Raw genomic sequence first — 19,741 nt, forward strand, 5'->3', positions numbered from 1 at the left:
AAGGAGCTCTAATCAAACCCTGCCATGCAGTCCTGCTGCCAGCACCCAAACTGTCGCTGTGAATTGCTCCTCCTGTCCTTTCTTCAGCCCAGAAATCATTCTGGATGTGGCAGGCTCTGTCCTTGCAGGCTCCCTGTGCCCTGTGCTGGAGAGGGAGAGGCTGCAGCAGCTGCGAGGGAGCAGCTCGGGATTCTCACAGCAAATGCTGCTGATTCACAGCTTGCTCATCAAAAACGTGTTTGTGTCTGAGCAGCACTGAGTGCTCTGAGATCCACAAGAACTGTCATAGCTGGAAGGGTGTGGAGCCTTCCCTTCCTCCTGGGGCAGCACAGGCGGCTTCTGGGGGCTCCCCAAACTCTGCAGATAAGCCAGCGTGATAAAGTTGGGAGGGCTGCTCTTGTGAGATAATGGCCAGTTACTCATGGAAACTGGCCCTTCCTGGCTTGGGTGACACCTCTCATGGTCCTACAGCAGCAGGGCAGGAGGCTTTTCCATGGCTCTGTCCACTTGGACAAAAGCTGTTTGATTTCCAGCCTGTGGCACAGAAGAATTTTCTGGGATGGGTGACACCTCTCATGGTCCTACAGCAGGCAGGACAGGAGGCTGGCAGGGCTTTCCCTGGCTCTGTCCAGATGGACAAAAGCTGTTTGATTTCCAGCCTGTGGCACAGAAGAATCTTCTGGCCTGCAGGTGGAGGTTCCTGGTGTCCCCCTCCCTGCAGCACTCACTGAAGGTGAGGCAGTGTAAAAACTGAAAAGCAAATTTTCCAAGTAATCCTAAATGTAGCTAAAAAGGAGTCTCAAGAAAGAATTACCAAGCTTCCAGCTGCTTGTTTCCTGGCAGACAGCTCATTGGGTTTGGTGCTGCATCAACAGGCAGAATTGGATTTATCTATCCCCCCTTCCTCTCCAACTTGTATTTGAGTGGAAATGTGTGAATTGTACTAATGTGAATGGAGCAGGGAGACCTCTGCTTTTCCTTTATCTAAGAGTGAAAGCTGGATTGGAAGAGCCCTATGGAGCACAGGGTAATGCTATTCTGAATCTACACCCTGCTTTTGTGTCCCTTGGAGGCTGGAGGGATGGGATGAAGAGTGGGTTTGCTTCCCAGGGCAGGATGAGTGGTTTGTGTGCTCCTGCTGGCAGAGGTGGGCACAGGGATGGGGAGAAACCCTTGTCCTTGCGTGCTGCCACCTGAGGATTTTGGCCACGAGCGTTTTGGGTTTGCTTCTCTTTGCTTCTTCCTCTCTCTCCTAAATGATCTTGGTTTTCTTGGAGACTGTCAGAAAAGGCTTGTGTGATGAAGGGTTCAGAGCCAGGGTCACTTCAGCAGCTCCCTTCAGAGAAAACATTGAGGTTAATTTCTTTACTTGGGGCTCCACATGACAGTGTGTATCCCATGAGTTTTCTGGATTGCTCTTGTAGTTAAGAAAAGGTTCTCTGGGTGTAGCAGGGTGGTCAACAGCCTGTTTGTGGCAGTGGGAAACCCATGTTCTGGGGGTGGTGGTCTCTTCCAAACCTCATCTAGGCCCATTTGGACACAAGGATATTTTCTCTTTCTGAGTACTGTGGGAAATACTGTTTTTAAAATGCAGCTGCTCCATCCCTGGGAGTGTCCAAGGCCAGGTTGGATGGAGTTTGGAGCCCCCTGGGATAGTGGAAGGTGTCCCTGCCATGCAGGAGAGGAATGAGATGAGCTTTGAGGTCCCTTCCAGCCCAAACCATTCCATGATTCTATGTTAGCATGGCCTTCCCTGTATATCCAAACTCTTGTTAGACCTTGAGGCCATCTTCACACTGTAACACCTCCTGATGCTTTAATGAAGGCTTGCTGTTAGCTCCACTTCTCAAATGTCCTTATTTTTCTTTGTTTGCTGTTTTGTTGACAGTGACTCTCATGACTACGTGAGAAGCTGCCAGCAGCACGTCTGAGCTTTGATTCTCCTCTCCAAAATGAGTTTCTAACCTGATGCATCGAGTGCTCTGGCTAGAAAAGCAATTTCAGGTAGGTCAGAGCATCTTGCATTTTGCATTTTCAAGCACATGTGTTTTGGAGTGCTGTGTTCATTCAGTACCTTGTTTACTGTGACCTGAACTGGGGTAAGTTCTTGTATTGGACATTTTGGATATTTCACAAACTGTCTAACTCCAGCATTAAATTGTAAAATCTTGGGGAAAGATGGCTGAAAGATCCCTTAGATCTTCTCCTTCTGCTGCTTCCAGGGAAGGATGACTAAGAACAGAACTTGAAGATGTAGATTATGGATAAATGCTCCCAAAAGTCTGCTTGTAAGGAAACCTTTGCCCTTCTGGTTGTGGAAATTGGAGTGATATACTGTTTAGACAGCCAGAATGGGGGCTGGAATACCTGTGTTCTGTTCCCAGCTCTGGCTTTGGCATAGATAAATGACCTGCCAAGAGAGAATAAATAAGGTGTATGCCCTTTTTTGCTGCATGTATTTGTGTTTTTGTCTTTAGTAATCCTTTGAAGCTGTGTGAGGATTTGCTGAAAGGCATCTCATAAGATTTGTCATGGTTTTGTTCGGTTTGATCCATGCTGGAAAGCTCCATGACTGATTGAAGAGGTAGAGGGGAGGTGTAGTGAGAATCAGAAAATATAAGTGGAGTTTTGGGTGTAAAGATTCTGAGAAAGAGTGTTCTAAAAGCTGTTATTTGTTTGTGTGCAGCCCCAGTGTCCAGCACCTTGAATGAACCAAGTCTCTCATGCCTCCCATTCCTAGTTGGGAAACTTTTTGCCTTTTTCCTGAAAATGTTCTGAAATATTCGTGAGCCTTAACTGGCTGATTGTGAGAGGCCGTTGTGGGAGACAAAGCAGAAAAGCACCTTTCAGTTGGGATTCTTCCTAATCCACCTGAATTCAAAGACGTTCATCTTTGGAAAATTTGGATTTAGCCCCTCTCCTGTGGCTGTCCCAATACTGCATTTCCCCGGATCTCAAAGGCTGTATAATGAAGATGTTCAGTGGATTTTCCACATAATCAAGAAATATCACCAGAAATCCTGAGAAAAAGTCTATGACTAAACACCAAGGCTGCTGAAATAGAGGGAAATTATAGTTTTGTGTGTCACAGGTCAGATGAATGATGAGCGGGTTTTTTGCAGCTGTTTCTCCCTGAAAGCTACCTCTGGGTCACTGCTCTGGACAAACTGTAATACCAAGGCTTGTTTAGAGCAGTTATGAAAAATTCCTACTTTCCCCACCCTTCTTCAAGTACATGAGTGTTGGGAGCAGGTGACACTTTGAGCAGACACCCGAAGCTCCTGTCACTGTATTGATTCAGCTTCTGTTTGCTCTGCATCCAATACACAGCAGTGATGAATAATGCAGACATCTATTACTTAAAGTTTAATGCAGCTTTAATCGGGGTTGAACATCAAGAGGTGCAGAGGAGGCTGCTCTGCTCTGTGCTGAAGGGAAAAGATTGCAACCAGGTGTGGCTGGGTCTGTGTTGTTGGGTTGTTCCTTTGTCCCCCGGGCTGGCCCTGCTGAGGGACCCCAGGGCTGTGTCCAGTCTGGGCCCTGGAGGGGCTGGAGCGTGGCCAGGGCAGGGAAGGGAGCTGGGAAGGGGCTGGAGCCCCAGGAGCGGCTGAGGGAGCTGGGAAGGGGCTCAGCCTGGAGCAAAGGAGGCTCAGGGGGGACCTTGTGGCTCTGCACAGCTCCTGCCAGGAGGGGACAGCCAGGGGGGGTCGGGCTCTGCTGCCAGGGAACAGGGACAGGACAAGGGGAAACGGCCTCAAGCTGGGCCAGGGGAGGCTCAGCTGGGACAGCAGCAGGAATTTCTCCATGGAAAGGCTGCTCAGGCCTTGGCAGGGCTGCCCAGGGAGCTTTGGGGTGCCCATCCCTGGAGGTGTCCCAGGAAGGGCTGGAGGTGGCACTCAGTGCTCTGGGCACTGGGCACACCTGGGGCTCCATGGGCTGGGAGGGATTTTCCAACCTAAAATAATTTTGTGTTTCTTTGGCACAGCTTGTCATTTATGTGCAGATATTCACTTGCAGGTGCCTTGGTTTCTGTGACCTCTGTTTTTTCCTGTATTTATCTCAACCTGTGACAACACAGGTTCTGTACTTGTGAGGTCAGAGAGCATGTGGATGACTCTGCTGTGATCCAGGGATCTCACAGTGGAATATCAAGGCACTGCTGTCTCTTCAATGGCTTTTTTCCTTTTTGCTATGAGTATTATTTTTTTAAACAAAGGAAAAACATCCCTTTCATCAATTGTTCCCTTTGCAGAACTCAAGCCTTAAAATAATCCAGGAAGCCTTTTGTTATATAAATATACTCATCCTCCAGCTTGGCACGGAATGTGTTTGACAGAGCTGCTTGCTGAATTCTGTTTTAAACTTGAATTTCAGTGGCTATGAAGGAGAAACCCTGGGCTCAGAGAGCAAAGCAAACACTGATTGCTGTGTAATCACAGTGTAACAGGGACTATTTAAAGCAGTGAGAGCAGGGCTTTGTGCCTGGAACTCATTTTCTGTGTCTCAGTGATTTTTGTTTCAGCTTGTTACAGCCAGGTATGCTCATACCTACCACATTTAGCTCCATGGGAAGAGAGCATATGTGCAGTCTTTTGAACATATTCCTGCTTAAGTTGTTTGCTCAGGAATAGAATAGTGTGTGAATACAGCAGGGGCTTGGACTGGTTAAAAGTAAATTCCAGTGCAGAACACAAAATGGTGAGATCTCCCTTAAGTGGGCAACAGGTGGCTAGAGCACATGTTTAAATAGAAAATGAACAAAACATCACCACCAAAAAAAAAATCCCACAAACTCAAAAATCCATCAACCACAAAAATTCACCACCCTGTGAATTTCAAATAATCTTTGTTAGAAGTGGTAGCTGTTTCCTACGCACGTAAAAGCACCTTGGGGGGAATTTATGAATCATGTGGAGTTTTCCTGTGTCCTCTGTAGGCCACACGTCGATTGTGACATTGGTTTTTCAAGTCACACCTTTGGTTTGTTTTGCTGCAAGCCTGAGCTTGAAGCTGCTGCTGACTGAGGAGGTTGGACTCAGTGGTCTTGGAGATCTTTTCCAACCTAAATGGTTTGATGAATCCTCCCAATTTTTTTCCAGCTGCATTAATCAAAACTATCCAGAGAAGTAGGGATGTTAAGAGGATGCTGCAGGATGTGCCTGGGTGGTTTTGGTACAAACAGGGACAGCTTCTACCATCCCAGGTTTCTTCAGGCCCCATCCAGCCTGGCCTTGGACATTTCCAGGCATGGGGCATCCACGGCCTCTCTGGGCAATGGCATCTTTGGCATTTGCAAAACTAAAGGTTTAATGGAATTTTGGAGCAGAGATTTTATATACTCTGTTTTCAATTTGTTGAATCAATCAAGTTGGGTGTTGGTAGAGTTTTTTTAGTTACTTTATTCAGTGGCTTGGCTTGTTCTGGGTGCTGTGGATAATTTCCTTCTTGTCTCCTAATTTATTTGCCTTCAGACATGTAGCTGCTCCCATGTTTCCTGGAAAATGGAAAGGATGTGCTAGCAGGAAATGGCTGCAGTTAATGAAAATAGGTTGTACTTGCTGATGATTAATCCTTCATCCAAAAAGGGAACGTTCCCTCTTCAGCTTTGTGGCCTGAATTAGCATCTGACTGTTCCTTTGTCCTGAGGCTGGCTCTGAATGACTCCGGGATTGATTCATGGCTTAGGGCCCCCAGTAATAGGATTTCCTGTGAGGGTGTGTCACCAGTCCTTGCACAGGTTCAAAGGGAAATTGGGGTTTCCCTCCTGTTTGCATCTTCTGGACTTGTGCCCTTGGCTTTGGCTCCCTTTTCTCCCTGACTCTGGAGCCCATGAGGTTTCAGCTGGGATTTAAGGGCTGCTGCCATTCCAGCTCCTTCCAAGTGCCTCATCATCCACACAAGGCATGTGGGGACAGGGCAGGCCATGGGTCCTTGGGTTCAAGAGTGAACACAAATAAATTTAGTGCTTTCTGAAAGGCTTTCAAGTGCAGCACTGCTCTTTTACAGCTCTTTTTGCTTCCTTTGAAGGCTGAGCAGCCACCACTGAACTCGAGGCTGCAGTTCGTGACTGCTCCCTTAACAAGCAGTTAAAACATCAGCTATTACACTGATGTGCAAATGTTATTTTGTGCTGAAGTCATGCTGGAAATAGTTCAAAATGTCTTGTTTATTTGGATTCACGAGGGGCACGCTGTCTCGCTGAGCTCTAATCTTGTTTTGCTCTCTGCTTTCTTTGCAATCAGCAGAGCTGTATTCAAACCACGCTGAGAGATTTAAGGCACCTCTTGCTCTGCACCCTGGGAGCCACAGACTGAGGGCAGCACCCTGGGTTTGTGCCTTTTGGGAAAGCTGGGGTGTTAATCAGTTGTTTTTCCCCAGCCTCAGTCCTTAGATGGATGGAACAGGCTCTGTTCCTGTGTTGAATTAAACCCTCTGCCCCTGTGCCCAGGTGAGACCCCACCTGCAGAGCTGCCCCAGCCCTGGGTCCAGCACAGGAGAGACCTGGAGCTGCTGGAGAGAGCCCAGGGCAGGCACCAGGATGAGCAGAGGGATGGAGCAGCTCTGCTGGGAGGAAAGGCTGCACAACTGGGATTGTTCACCTGGAGAGGAGAAGCTCTGGGGTGACCAGATTGTATCTTGAAGGAGCCAACAAGAAAGATGGAGACTCTGTACAAGGGACGGAGTGACAAGGGGGAATGGCTTCCCAGTGCCAGAGGGCAGGGATGGATGGGATATTGGGAATTAGGAATTGTTCCCTGGGAGGGTGGGCAGGCCCTGGCACAGGGTGCCCAGAGCAGCTGTGGCTGCCCCTGGATCCCTGGCAGTGCCCAAGGCCAGGCTGGACAGGGCTTGGAGCAGCCTGGGACAGTGGGAGGTGTCCCTGCCCATGGCAGGGAGTGGAACAAGATGAGCTTTAAGGTCCCTTCCCACCCAAACCTTTCTGTGATTCTTTTAAATATCTCTTACTGGATAAGCACTGACTCATTTGGTCATTATCTTAATGACAGATGCATTTGTTTAAAATGACTCCACATTTTTGCAGTTTTACTGTTTAGCAGATAATACAGTTATTTGGATTCTTGCACAAGATGCTTTGTTTCGGTTCACTCCTTGAATGTTTTTCTCTGTGTTTGCAAGATGCATGAAAATGAAAAGGTTTTTTTTCCTGGCCTGAGCTGCCCTGCCTCTGCTGTCCCCATTCCCAGGGAGGAGTTGCAAGGCTGCCAGCAGCTGTTCTGACAGATTTTCATGTACTACTAAAGAAGACAAAAAGTTACACCTCACGTATTTTGCTGTGCAAGGATAAATACACAGCAAAGGGTGGGGGAAATATTTTTTATATGAACATATTGAGGGATTTTGTAGTGCCAACACAGGGTGTCTGCTCTGTCACCAGACTTCTGTGTGACTGTCCCAGCTATTCAAATCATGTGTGCATCCCTGCTACATCCAGGCAAGTTTAAATATCCTCCTGTCCAGAGCATGCTCCCATCTCCAGGTTCCTCCCTGCCCTTCCCTACATTGTGAAGCATCTTCACAGTCATCTCCAGACACCGACACATCACTAAATTCCCCACGCTTTGCTAAGAGTTTCTTGGAAAGCTGCTGCAGCCTGGGGAGCTCCCTGAGCTGTGTGTGGCACATCCAGAAAGGCAGAAAGGTGAGGGACAGGCTTTGCACAATGGCTGTGTCATTATTAGGGTATGTTAATGGGGTGGCTTCAGCTGTTCTGTGGGTGCTGGTGCTGATCCAGATGAGCTGAGGCAGCTCTTGGTGTCTGCCCTGCCCAGGTCCTGGTGGTCTGTGCCAGCTGGAGTGCCCTGCCCTGGTGCTGCTTCCCAAATTCAGGGGCAGCACTCAGCTTGCTCTCAATGTTTTGTTCTGATTTCCCTGCCGATGTTTTGGTCTCTGGGAAGCTTCTCAGGGAAGGCAGCTGAATACCAAGACAGTGTCTCCAGCTCTGCAGTTTTGCTGATCTGTTTGAAGTCCCCAGACAGTTGATCAGGCAAACTTGCTGCTAAATGGATGATCTAATTCCTGGTGAATGCTGTGATCACATGCATTACCCTACATCACAGAAACAATTTGAAAACCAGTGCGTACTCCTCAAGCTGTCAGCTGTCTTTCAGCACCTTCCTTGTGCTCTTTCATCTTTAAATGCTTGTGCTGAAGCTCAAATAAACTTACCTGTCAGCAGCTGCAGGGATGTCTCTTCTGTCTCCAGCTCCTAGCTGTAGCTGGCAGTTTAAAAGCTGTTTACAGAGGAGATAAAGCAAGGAGCTCTCTTGTAGCTGCTGTTTCTCCAAATGATTTTTCTTACACTCTACTAATACTCAGCACAAGGTTGTGTTGGTGCTTTGTAAGGGCTGCTCAAAGCCAGCACATGAGTTTTGTGCTCAGAACCCCTGAGGACATGGGCAGGGCAGGAAGGTTTCCCTGTACAGAGGGAAAACAGTGGGGGGAGATGGTCTGGAGAGAGGTGACATCCTGGAAAAGAATGGGACAGAGCACACAACAACCTGACTGCCTGAAGAGTGCCCCAAGCAGAGGAATGCTGTTTCACAGCCCACAGATATGTGGTTTGAATTTTACAAGGGAGAACTCTTTTGAAGCCTGAAATTCAAATCATTAGGGTTGGAAAGATCTCTGGGATCATCAAGTCCCAGCTGTGCCCAGTGCCCACCTTGTCCCCAGCCCAGAGCCCTGAGTGCCACCTCCAGCCCTTCCTGGGACACCTCCAGGGATGGGCACTCCAAAGCTCCCTGGGCAGCCCTGCCAAGGCCTGAGCAGCCTTTCCATGGAGAAATTCCTCCTGAAATTCCATATGGAATTGATGCCTTGAGAAGGCTGACCTAGAACAGAGGCTGGACAGAGTTCAAGAATAAAGCAGGGATTTATTAAAAGGATCTCCTCAATGGATCCACCTTGGGCAGCACCAGAACCCAGCCAGGGCTGCACCCAAGATGAACCAAAATGGTCCCAAAATGCACGAGTGCTCACGGGGGCTCTCCCTGGGATCAGTTCTGCTCCATTTGCACCTTGGAGCTCATTGTCCAATTCCAGCTTTAGGTTATAAAGTCCCATCCTGCTTGTTTTTCTCTCATCAGCCCATGTTGTTTGTGCTCTTGGGCCTGAGATTGGATAATTTGTCCTTGGTGCCCAGCTAGAGAAGGAATTGTTTTGTCTCCCTGCTCTGTGCAGAGAGCTCACCGTGCCTTAATGTGAAGCTCAGACCTATACACTAAAGCAGCAGAGAATCTGAAATATATAAAACCTAAACCTGAGGCATCAGAATATCTAAGAGTCTGTTTTTTTGTGGACCTGTTTATTATCTGTCTTCTCAACGGGGGGTTCTAGATGGTCATTTCAGTGAAATCCCTGTTCTCACCCTTCCTTTCTGTTACAGCATCCAAAACTGTGCAGTAGGAGTACCTGACAAATTGACCCAAGGAACAGCTTCATTTTTACACCACAGCCTTGCAAAAAACAAGTCTAAAAACTTAGATAAGTTGGCTTAATAAAACAGCAAGTATTTTTTTGCATCCTTCTGCTTCTTGCTTGTGCAAGAGGCACCATCCTTGTAAAAGTCATGGGAAATCTGAAGCTCTTCTCTGTTTACACAAACCCACCCATTGTTTCCATGTTGATGCATTGGTTGTTTAGTTTTATCTGGAGAATCCTGATACTCAGCCAGGGCCTGATTCTCTGTGGTAATTTGAGGTAGAGTGAAAATGGACACTTCAAAGCAATCCTGTGTTGTCATCCTGTGAGTTTGAGATGCTGAAAACAGGGAAAAAAAATTAAAAATTAAAAATCTGTGTCCCAGCAGGAGTTTGAAGCTACAGCTCTGCCCCTGGGTGTACTGTGAATATTAATGGCACAGAACTGTGGGGACTGTGAGCAGCAATTGGTTACTAATAAAAATCCAGGTCATTTTCTGTGCACCTCCTTAGGGGTCAATTTGCTGGTGCTGCATGAGGAAATAATAAATACAGGTGACCTAGGTATGTGTATGTGTATTTATTTGAGGTTTTATTACCAACAATGATCTTCAGCTGAGTGGAGGAAGGCACATGCACAGCCAGGGATGTGGTTAATGCCTTTTTCTGCTGCTCTGGTTTAAGAAAAGTTTTGGAAGTATCTGTTTCATGATATTGAGAAGTTACTGCATTTTGCAGGCTCTTTCCTGTCTCTAAAGCCTAATGCTTGTTTTCTGCAACACTGGCAGCATGCAAAAACATTATTAGTTTTGGGTTTTATTCTGCTCTTGGGAGGCTTTTTTCTGAATTGGGAGGTTTTTTCACTGCAAATAGCTGCAAAGTCAAAGTAGTAAATGAATAAATATTGTTAGGGAAGGAGTAGATAACAGAACAAGCTACAGTAAAAATAATTATAAAAATGACCTTTTTCTCCATGAATTTCCATGTCCTGAATCCTCCATTTCCAAAAAGAAAAAGGTTCAGCAAAGGATGATGAAGGTGATGAAAGGCATGGAACGACTGTTTTATTAAAGGAGATAAATAAAGAAATGATCATGAGGGGAAGAAGCGAGGACAGGAATGTTAAACAGATTGGGAGCTTTGCATCTTCAAGGAAGATGACTGTACCCAGCCTTCCTCATTCAAAAAAAGAACCCCAAAAACAACAAGCAAGGAAGCAATGAGCTTATAAGAGGGAGAGCTTTTCTTTGATGGTGTGCAGTTCTCCTCTGCTGCCCCAGCTCCCATTGCCCTCCTTGGCCCAGGAGCCTCCGCTGGCCCGGGGACAGCTCGGTGTCCCCCAGGTCCTTCCCCACAGAGCAAAATATCTTCCTTATTTTCCAGCACAGCCCACAAGGGCAAATCAACAAACTCAGCAGTTTTCAGAATAAAACAGTATTAAAAATTTCCTCCTACAAGTGCTATAAAACAGCCATAAAACCGGCTGCTGTTCTCATGCTATAACATGGAATATGTTTGTTATAACTTTGTGCTATTCCTGTAAGTTTAAATCATCCATATTCCCATTGCTTTCCTCCAGCAGCTCCTCCCCAGCCTGTCCTGGTGCCCAGGGTTGTTCCTGCCCAGGTGCAGGACCTGCATTCCCTTTTTTGTAAAAGGTATAACTGTCTTTTTGTAGAAACCTGAAGCTTCCTTTTTTAAGCAGGTCAGAAATAACACCCAGCTGTTGTGTAGCTGTGTAACACAGGGGCTACAACCTGGAGTAGCAGATGAAATGTGGGATTTCTTGGCTTCCAGACGATTTCCTAGTTTTGGTAGGTAATGGGAAACAGGTGAGGAATAGCAAAAGATTCAGGTGATAAAAAAGCTGGTGTTGAGGAGCAGATGATAGCAGCAGCTGTCTTGGCTGATTGGGCTGTGTTCCTTTCCCAAAATTCTGCAGTCTGGAGCGTGCTGGGAGCGGGTGGGTTGGGGTGGCAGCGTGCCAGCTGGTGCTGGGGTGATGCTCAGGTTACCCTGGTGCACTGGAGGCAGATGGGCCCCAGCAGCTCCCTGCACACTGGATTCCCAGCCTGATGCAATGTTTGGGTAGAGCTGGAACGCTGGGATTGCACCTTCACCCAGGGAGGGCAAAGGTTCCTCTCTGCACAGAGCTTTTTACTACACCCAGGGGCCTGCTTGGCTGCCATATGGAAGGACTGAATTTCCCTGGAGATTTTGCTGTTCAGCAGCGTGTGGGTGTTAGGAGGTTTTGGGAGGTGGAGGAGGATGGAGTTGGAATGAAGTCCTTTGAATCAGAGCTGTTTTGATCTGCTAGAAAGAAACTGGCTGCTGTGAAAGGAGGGGAGAAATCCTCAAACATGGGACTACTCTGGGATTTTGTGCAGAGAAGAAAGACTCGCAGCAGGAGCTGTTTGAGAATTGATCCTGGTCTGAGTGGGGTGGAAACCCAAGAGTGGTGAGCATGTGTGGGGTCAGTGACATGCTGCACACACATGCTCAACAGCCATACCTCGAAAATGGAAAGACTCTTGGTTCAGTGGGCTCCAGCCCAAGGCATGGGCTTGGTGACCTGTGTGATAACAGGAGAGTAAATTCCAAGTGATTCATCCCTCTTCTGATCTCTCTTGAACTCTGCCTGCTCGTGTCTGTTGCTGTCAAGTGGCTGCTTCTGTATTTATGAGCGAGGTGGAAACTACTGACCTGCTTTGCCTCCTCTGAAAGGCAAGTGATAGTTCTCTCTGAGATGGCAAGGGTGGTATTTCTGCATGTGCCTGGGCTAAATTTACTGTAGGGAACTGAAAAATGTAGATGGTGATGACTGCTGGAAGGGAAAGCGTGTATTTACTGCTCCGTGGCAATAGATTTATAGACAGATAGTTTGGTTTATAGATAAATATTGTTGCCTCTATTTCTGTAGCCATAAGCAATAGATTTTAAAGCCTAAACTTTGCTATAATCTGGGGACCTTTTTCCATTTTTTTCCTCTATCCCATCTGCTGAGTTCTTCACTGGTGGCTGAAGGTGTCACGTGGCGCCAGGAGAGCCAAGAGAAGTGACGCATCCCGGTATCCCATGGTAACTCTCCTTTTCCTCTGCTTTTAGCTCTTTGCTTTGCTCCCAGACAGAATAACCTGCCTGTGGGATTGCACTGCCTCTGCTCACTCGCAGGTGAAGCTGAGGTTGCAGGGTTTTTACTCCTGAAAACAGTTTGCATTCCAGAACCCAAATGGAAAGGGGAACAAAGAATACAACAAACCACAAGGCACCAAACAAACACCAGCCCCCACCAAGCCCAGAAATCTCCCAGTTCCCCACCCAAATTTCTCAACATGCAGGGTGGGAGTTTACTCTTTGTTTGCCATTCAGGATATTGAAGCTTGTCTAAGAAGTTTCTGCAAACCACAGGTAGATACCCTGCAAGTGAGGTACAATTCTCACCAAAGCTAAATTTGCAATTCAGGTCTTGCAGTTCACACAGGTTTTGCTCTTGGAAACTTGTTAGGTGAGGCTTGCTTTTTTTTTTTTTTCCCTCTTTCTTCACCACCCCCTCAGTTGTTTTTAACCTCTTGTTGCTGTATGCAGTTACGGCCTGCATTTTTGTTAGTAATATCCTACTTATCCCCGAAGAAAAGCTCATGGTTTTACATTCCAATATGTTGATATTTTTTAGAATTCTGATCATTTTTTGAAAAACAGATAATTTAATTATAGAATCATAAAATGGCTTGGGTTGGAAGGGACCATAAAGCCCTCTTATCCACCACTGCCATGTCAGGGACACCTTCCACTGTCCCAGGCTGCTCCCAGCCCTGTCCAGCCTGGCCTTGGGCACTGCCAGGGATCCAGGGGCAGCCACAGCTGCTCTGGGCACCCTGTGCCAGGGCCTGCCCACCCTGCCAGGGAACAATTAACTCATAGCCATTTTCTCCTCCCTGTCTGTAAATCCAGTGTAACTTTATTGTATTAAACCAGCCGTGGTATAACTCGCTTAGCCTGAAACTGGGGGCTGCAAATGAAGTAGCTCCTTACCAGGTGTAAACAGTGAGTAAAGCCCTTGCAGTGAGAGACCTCATACCTGGTTTTGTATCCTGTTTCCAAACTCTTCTGTGCCTGTTTTCTGTGTGCACTGAAGCACAGCTAAAGCAATGTGTGTCTGGTTTAACTCTGCCCTGCCGATTGGATTTTCGCTTTAGGGCACAGCTTTCACAAACCCAATTTATCCTCAGGGAGGAAGAGAAAAAAAACTGCTTTTGCTCACACATAGTCCCCGTGTAGTGGAGGAGTTGGTGGTGAAGTTTTTCAGTGTGGCAGGATTTGCATTCCTGTTGCCACAGCTACAAGTGAGCTCACAGCATTTCAGCCCCTCCGCCGGGGACGAGCAGGAGTTTTTGGCGTGAAGGCACCAGTGCACCCAGATGACTCATTCTGGTGTGTCCAAGGGCTGGGGAATCACTTCTTGAATGGGAGAGGATGCCGTGGTGTGCGGGGGAGGAGGCAGAGACGTAGCCTGAGCAGTTTGGGGCTGCCTGGATTTGGGGCACGAGCTGGGAGATGTGTGCTGGAAGAGGCTGCTGAGCTGTCACCTGATGCACACCATCCCTGCGGGCACCTGGATGTTGGGAAGTATCCCAGGACTTCTTTGATGTGCTTCCTCTGGCTTTGCTCCAAGCAGGTATTTAGTACAAATCTCTCTTCTCCCTTCTGTTCCATTTCAGTTCCTGGCAGTCCATCCTGCTGCCCTGGGTTTGCATGGGGACTGCTGCTGCCTGGGTAAATCCAAACAATAGCCTGCTTGTGGCAGCTGAAAGTGGTGCTGGAAAAAATAAATCCCTCTTCTGTAGTTGCAGGAAAAAAACAAGCCTGTGTGCAGCAGGAAGCAGCAAGATTCTATTAACTCATACTTTTAATTTTTTTCCCTGTCTCTTCTGCACAGTCTGATGATTTAAGCATAAACTGCTCAGGACAAGTCCTTGGCCTGTTATTTAGTTACTGATCACTTGTGTGGCAGGGGGTTGGGAGGTTACCCAAACCATTCTGCACTTTAGGGTGCATGTCGCAGGATGGTTACCCTGAATCCAGAGATTTGCCCTTGTAACCGTTGTAAATAAGTGTGGAATACTTAATAAGGAGATAATTACCTTCATCTAGGTAAGATTTACAAACTTTGAGCTGTCTTGATGTCAGGTTTCTTCCTTTTCCCCACTAAAAGCCTGGCTGGCAGATGCCTTTCACCTCCAGGATTGCCTGCTCCTCGTGTAATTAGTGTTTCATAAGCTGCCTGCAATGGCCTTTTCCTGCTGATTCTTACCCTTGGAATGGTTAACAAGAAGCTATTTCCTCTATGTCATCATATGCAAAGTACTGCTGTGACACTGCTAAAAAGTCTTAGACCTGTGGTGTGAGACAGAGGTCACAGGGACAGAAAAGCTGGAGATGGGAGAGAACTGTGATATGTGGCCAGCTCAGTTAATCCAGAGATCTGAAACTAAAGGGAAGACTGAATCAGAAGTGTGACATCTTTTTTCCCAACAAACAGCTGTAACTTGTCACACAGGTCACTTCACTGGCATCCTGTCTATTGACCTGGGCTCATTTAAAAATTGCATTATTGCACTTGCTTGGTGCTGTTGAGGTTTTGAATTTCTATGTTTGAAAGTGCTTTTGTATTGATGATGTGCTTAAGGTTTTTTTGCTGTGTTGGAGGCCTTTTTCTGCTGTCACTTGTTATTTTTGGAGCTATGGGTGTGTAGGTTTATGGATTAAAATAAACAAGGAGGGGGAGAACCCTCTAAACAAAGCCCAACTGCGAGCTCAGGAATCAAACTGCAACTCTGACACAGAGGGAGGACGAGGATTTAGGGCAGCACAGACACAGAGTGAGGTCTCCAGAGGATGTCTTTGGACAGGCAGGAGGGATGATACCTCCAGAGAACTATGCCTTTTCTGATCTCTAGGTCGAGGATAGGGGCATCTCCACTTTGTGTGCACTCTGGAAAAGACTTGGAATAGGGAAATTCAGCTTGTATTTGACAAGGAAATGCCAGGTCCCATAGCAGGTGGATCAGGAGATCAAACTGAGGGGCCACTGGCCACCAAAGCTGTAGGAAGGTGCATTTTTCAGCTTATGGCAGTCCCATCCGTGTGTGGTAAGCTTGTAGGGTGGACAGGGAAGCTAAACAGCGAAATTATGGATTTGTTACTTGGATTGATGATAAAATGGAAGAAGACTCTAGGCTATAATACAGCCAGGAGGGCCAGAATTGTGAGACACAGGAATAGTTCTTCTCACTGCTTTTTTTGGACAAGGCTGGCCAAGGAATAAAGGTCAGAATTACTGGGGAAAGCCTTTTGGCACCAGCACTCTGCAAGTGAAGTTTATCCCTGCAGGCAGCTGCTCACCCCAGCAGCCCAATTTTGGCTTTTGTTGTTTGGTTGTTTGTTTTTTCTTCTCTTAGTAACTCTCCAAAACACACTGCAGGGTGTCTGGTTGCACCTAAGGGATTACCTTTGTGGGCAGGAGCATAAAGAAGAACAGAGCTGCTGTCCTGGAGATCTTAATTTGTAGTTCTGCCTGGAGATTTTGGGCTAGCTGTGGTCCCTGTGCCACTGTGATGAGTCTCTGCAGGTGACACCAGCTGCACAGTGTCTGGCTGCTCTCACTCTTGTCCAAAATCTCACTCTTGGTCCAAAATCCACAAGGATTTTGTGGTCTGTTCCCCTGTTAGAAACCAAAAAAGTGGGTCTGGGCATGAAAATTATTGTGGAACCGTGACTGTATCTGGTTTGGATGCATAAAGATGCAATTAAGGCTTGAGAGAAATGTTTTGAACACTTCTGGAGATTTTGGGTGGATGAAAGAGCTCTGTGGGATCCAACAGAGCCTGGGGAAGTGCTTACCAGAGTGTATTGGCACAAGGTATCCCTGTGTTCCTTGAGTTCCTTTCACCATGAAAAGGCAAATTAAAAAGGGGTTTCTGCTGCCCAGTGGGTTCTGTGGGTATTTATATTGGACAGTGTTGGTTCCCATGGGAATCCTTGTCCCTTGCTTTCTAAGAGACTTGTTTTGATCTGACATCGTGGTGGGATTTAATGCTTCCAGTACAAGAAATTAAACAGAGATTTAAAAATAAAAATATCTCCCAAATCTCAGAAAGACTTTTGAACCAGCACAGGCAGGAGAGAATCCCTGTGTGGATTATTTGCTCTCTTGGGTTTTGATCTTGTTTTATTATTGGCCCTAAAAATGTCCAGAGGTTAAAATTAGAATAACAAACATTTACAAGGGATTTTTTTTACGGTCAGCTTTCATTTAGGACTGAAAGCCCTGGAAAGCCTGGTCCATTTTGGGATGCTGAAGACAAAGTGAGTTTTTTCCTGTTTTATTTTAGAACTGCATGATGGATGTGGAAGTTTGAATTTTCCTTTATTTAGCAGTGTACCAAAACCAGTCTGTTGCTGTATAAACAAAGGGTCACATTCATAACAGCAAGAGCAACTAAGCAAGGGCAGTGACTTAGAGGGGGAAGATGTTGGTATTGCAAGTGTTTAATGAATAATGGAGGTCTTTTGTGTCAAAATCTTTCTGCATTTGTAACATATTGACCAGACAAAGTCCTGCAGCATTTCTTAGGCAGGAGGGAGAGCTACTGTGTTCTCTCTGTCACACTGCCCTGTTAAAGGAACACCGTTCCTTTTGTCACCAGATGAACCATCCTAAACTCTGTTGGGGTTTCTGTTGGGCAGTGAAAAGCCTGGCTGTGCTGTGTTGGTTTATGGTTGGTCACCATCCTTGCCCTCAGTGTGGGTGTAAGGATGTTCCCTCTGCTTCAGTTCCTGCTTTTTTTGATTCAGGGCCACTCCAAAAATACATCTTGGGTATGTAGCTGCCTCAGGTGATACCCAGGCTCCAGATCTGCTTCTTTGGGGCAGGATGGAGTCCTGGCTGCCTCTGGATTGATGTTCAATTTCAATATATAATAATTTCTCTTCATGTGTGTGTGCCTGTGGTTTTAGTTCCCAATTGTTCCTTTCTCTGCCAGCAGCATCCCAGGATCCTTGGGGTGGATGGCACAGCAATGTGCTGGACATGCAGCATCCCTGATTCCCCCTTGGTTTGCTTTGTTCTGGGTTTCAATGCCACCTATAACCTCCTGGTAATGTCCTCCAGCAGGGTGACACAGAGACAGGGCTGGTGATGCTTGGCTGACAGTGAGGAGCTGAGTTGGGCTGTAATTAGCAGCCTCTCCTTTCCCTTGCAAGTCCAGAGTAGTTCTTTCTGTGTTTTGTTGCTTCTGCTTTATGGGGTTTAATTCAGTATGAAACAGTGGCTTGTGCTACCCAAAAGTCCTGTATAAATGGGATTTGTTGTGTGCCCCGAGTGCCACAGGTGTAAGGCAACTCCTCAGCCTCCCCAGGAAGAGCTGCTTGGATGGTTGGAGATGCTGGTCTAGTCTTCAAGTTCACAGCTGCAGGAATTTTAAAGATGAATCTGTGAGCTGAGGACCTGAGCCCCTGTGTGGATCTTTGCAGGGAATGTGTGTTGTTTTGGGGCTGCCTTTGTGCACCTACTCATGGAATCCCAGAACAGTAGAAGGAACCCTAAAGCCCATCTCATTTCACCCCTGCTACAGGCAACAACACCTTCCACTGTCCCAGGCTGCTCCAAACCCCAAAGTCCAGCCTGGACTTGGGCACTGCCAGGGATCCAGGGGCAGCCACAGCTGCTCTGGGCACCCTGTGCCAGGGCCTGCCCACCCTGCCAGGGAACAATTCCTTCCCAATATTCCATCCATCCCTGCCCTCTGGCACTGGGAAGCCATTCCCTGTGTCCTGTCCCTCCATCCCTTGTACAGAGTCTCTCTCCATGTCTCTTGTAGCTCTTTCAGGCCACAATTTGGTCACCCCAGAGCTTCTCCTCTCCAGGTGAACAATCCCAGCTGTGCAGCCTTTCCTCCCAGCAGAGCTGCTCCATCCCTCTGCTCATCCTGGTGCCTGCCCTGGGCTCTCTCCAGCAGCTCCAGGTCCCTCCTGTGCTGGCCCCAGGGCTGGGGCAGCTCTGCAGGTGGGGTCTCACCTGAGCACAGGGGCAGAGGGGCAGAATCCCCCCCTCCCCTGCTGCCCACGCTGGGGCTCAGCCCAGGGCACGGGGGGGTTCTGGGGCCCAGCTCTCACCCCCAGCACCCCCAGGTCCTTCTCCAGGGCTGCTCTCAGACACTTCCAGCCCAACCTTTTGTGTTATACTAGAATCCAGCTTGGTAGCCACAAGAGGAACAGTCCATAAAACCTTTCCAAGCTCCTGGATGGAACCATGGTATGGCCATAGACCCTACCAGAAAATGCACCTGGTTGGGGCAGGGCCTGGGCCAGCTGACCCCAGCAGTCCCTTGTGACGTGGAGCATCTGGGTTTGGTGACACCAGGCTGACACTGGGAGAACACCCATGGCAAGAAGCCAGAACCGTGCATGGCCTTAAATCCTTGTGAACCAATGCTTGCAGGGAGTCAGTTTAAAACTGCACTGGTGCCTTTCTCTTTAGCTGTGTGAAGAGACCTCGAGTGCCCTGGCCCCAGCTGTGCCAGCTGCCAGCACAGCAGAGCCCAGCTGGGCTCTCCCTGTCCCTGCTCTGCCCCCAGTGTATGTGCAAAGAGAGGAGGAGGAGGTGTGCTAAACTGAGAACCAGGCAAGGCAAATGCACTGACAGTTACAGAAAAACATGTTTTATTGGGAGCTTTTGGACAAAAACCTGGATATTGCATGGACTCTTCCCTGTCCCTCCTTTTTAGGGTGAAATATTGATAGGTAAGATCAATTCTGTACAGTTTTGCTGATTTCTCTCACTTGGCCTCTTTTTGCTAGACCACTTCCAGCTGTGGGAACAGGGTATGCTGGACATTTAAAGAAATTACAACTTTCATTTATCTTTTGGCCTTAAAATAAAAAAACTTTAGTATTTCTGTTGTTTTACACCAGCAAGAAGTAGTTGCCTGCTAAGTTAATGAAGATTTTGGCTTGAAAACTTAAATGATATCCATGTCTGACTCTTCTTGCATTGTTATAAGAAGGATAATCATCCTCTGGTTTTTAGAGGTGTAACAGAGCATTTGTGGAGCTGAGGGCTTTTTTAAAGCGTTCATCCCAATGGTGATGTTTGAGGAAAAAAAAAAGGGCAAAAGGAAAGCAAAACTCAGGGAGAGGGAGACTGTAAGGGATCTTTATGGAATGTGAGTGATGAAACACCTCCTGACTGGTCTGTTGCCAGTCTCTGACCCCTGTGTCACATTGAGAAAGCAGAAATGGAG

The 19,741-nt window shown here is 47.3% G+C and overlaps 1 protein-coding gene across 3 annotated transcripts in view; it reads left to right on the top strand.

Annotated features, from left to right (window-relative positions):
* SGMS1 (sphingomyelin synthase 1) overlaps positions 1 to 19,741 on the top strand; it is an 88,610-nt gene that overhangs the window by 22,247 nt on the left and 46,622 nt on the right. For 2 of the 3 annotated variants that reach the window (XM_021537077.2, XM_077784809.1), the window contains exon 2: positions 1,889 to 2,004. The gene's annotated coding sequence lies outside the window, so the exon portion shown is untranslated. Of the gene's footprint in view, positions 1 to 1,888; positions 2,005 to 13,811; positions 14,116 to 19,741 lie in introns of those variants that run through there. The other variant, XM_021537075.3, reaches the window with a different exon arrangement.

Source organism: Lonchura striata, chromosome 7 (genome assembly GCF_046129695.1).
Source record: "Lonchura striata isolate bLonStr1 chromosome 7, bLonStr1.mat, whole genome shotgun sequence".
Lineage (NCBI taxonomy): Eukaryota > Metazoa > Chordata > Aves > Passeriformes > Estrildidae > Lonchura > Lonchura striata.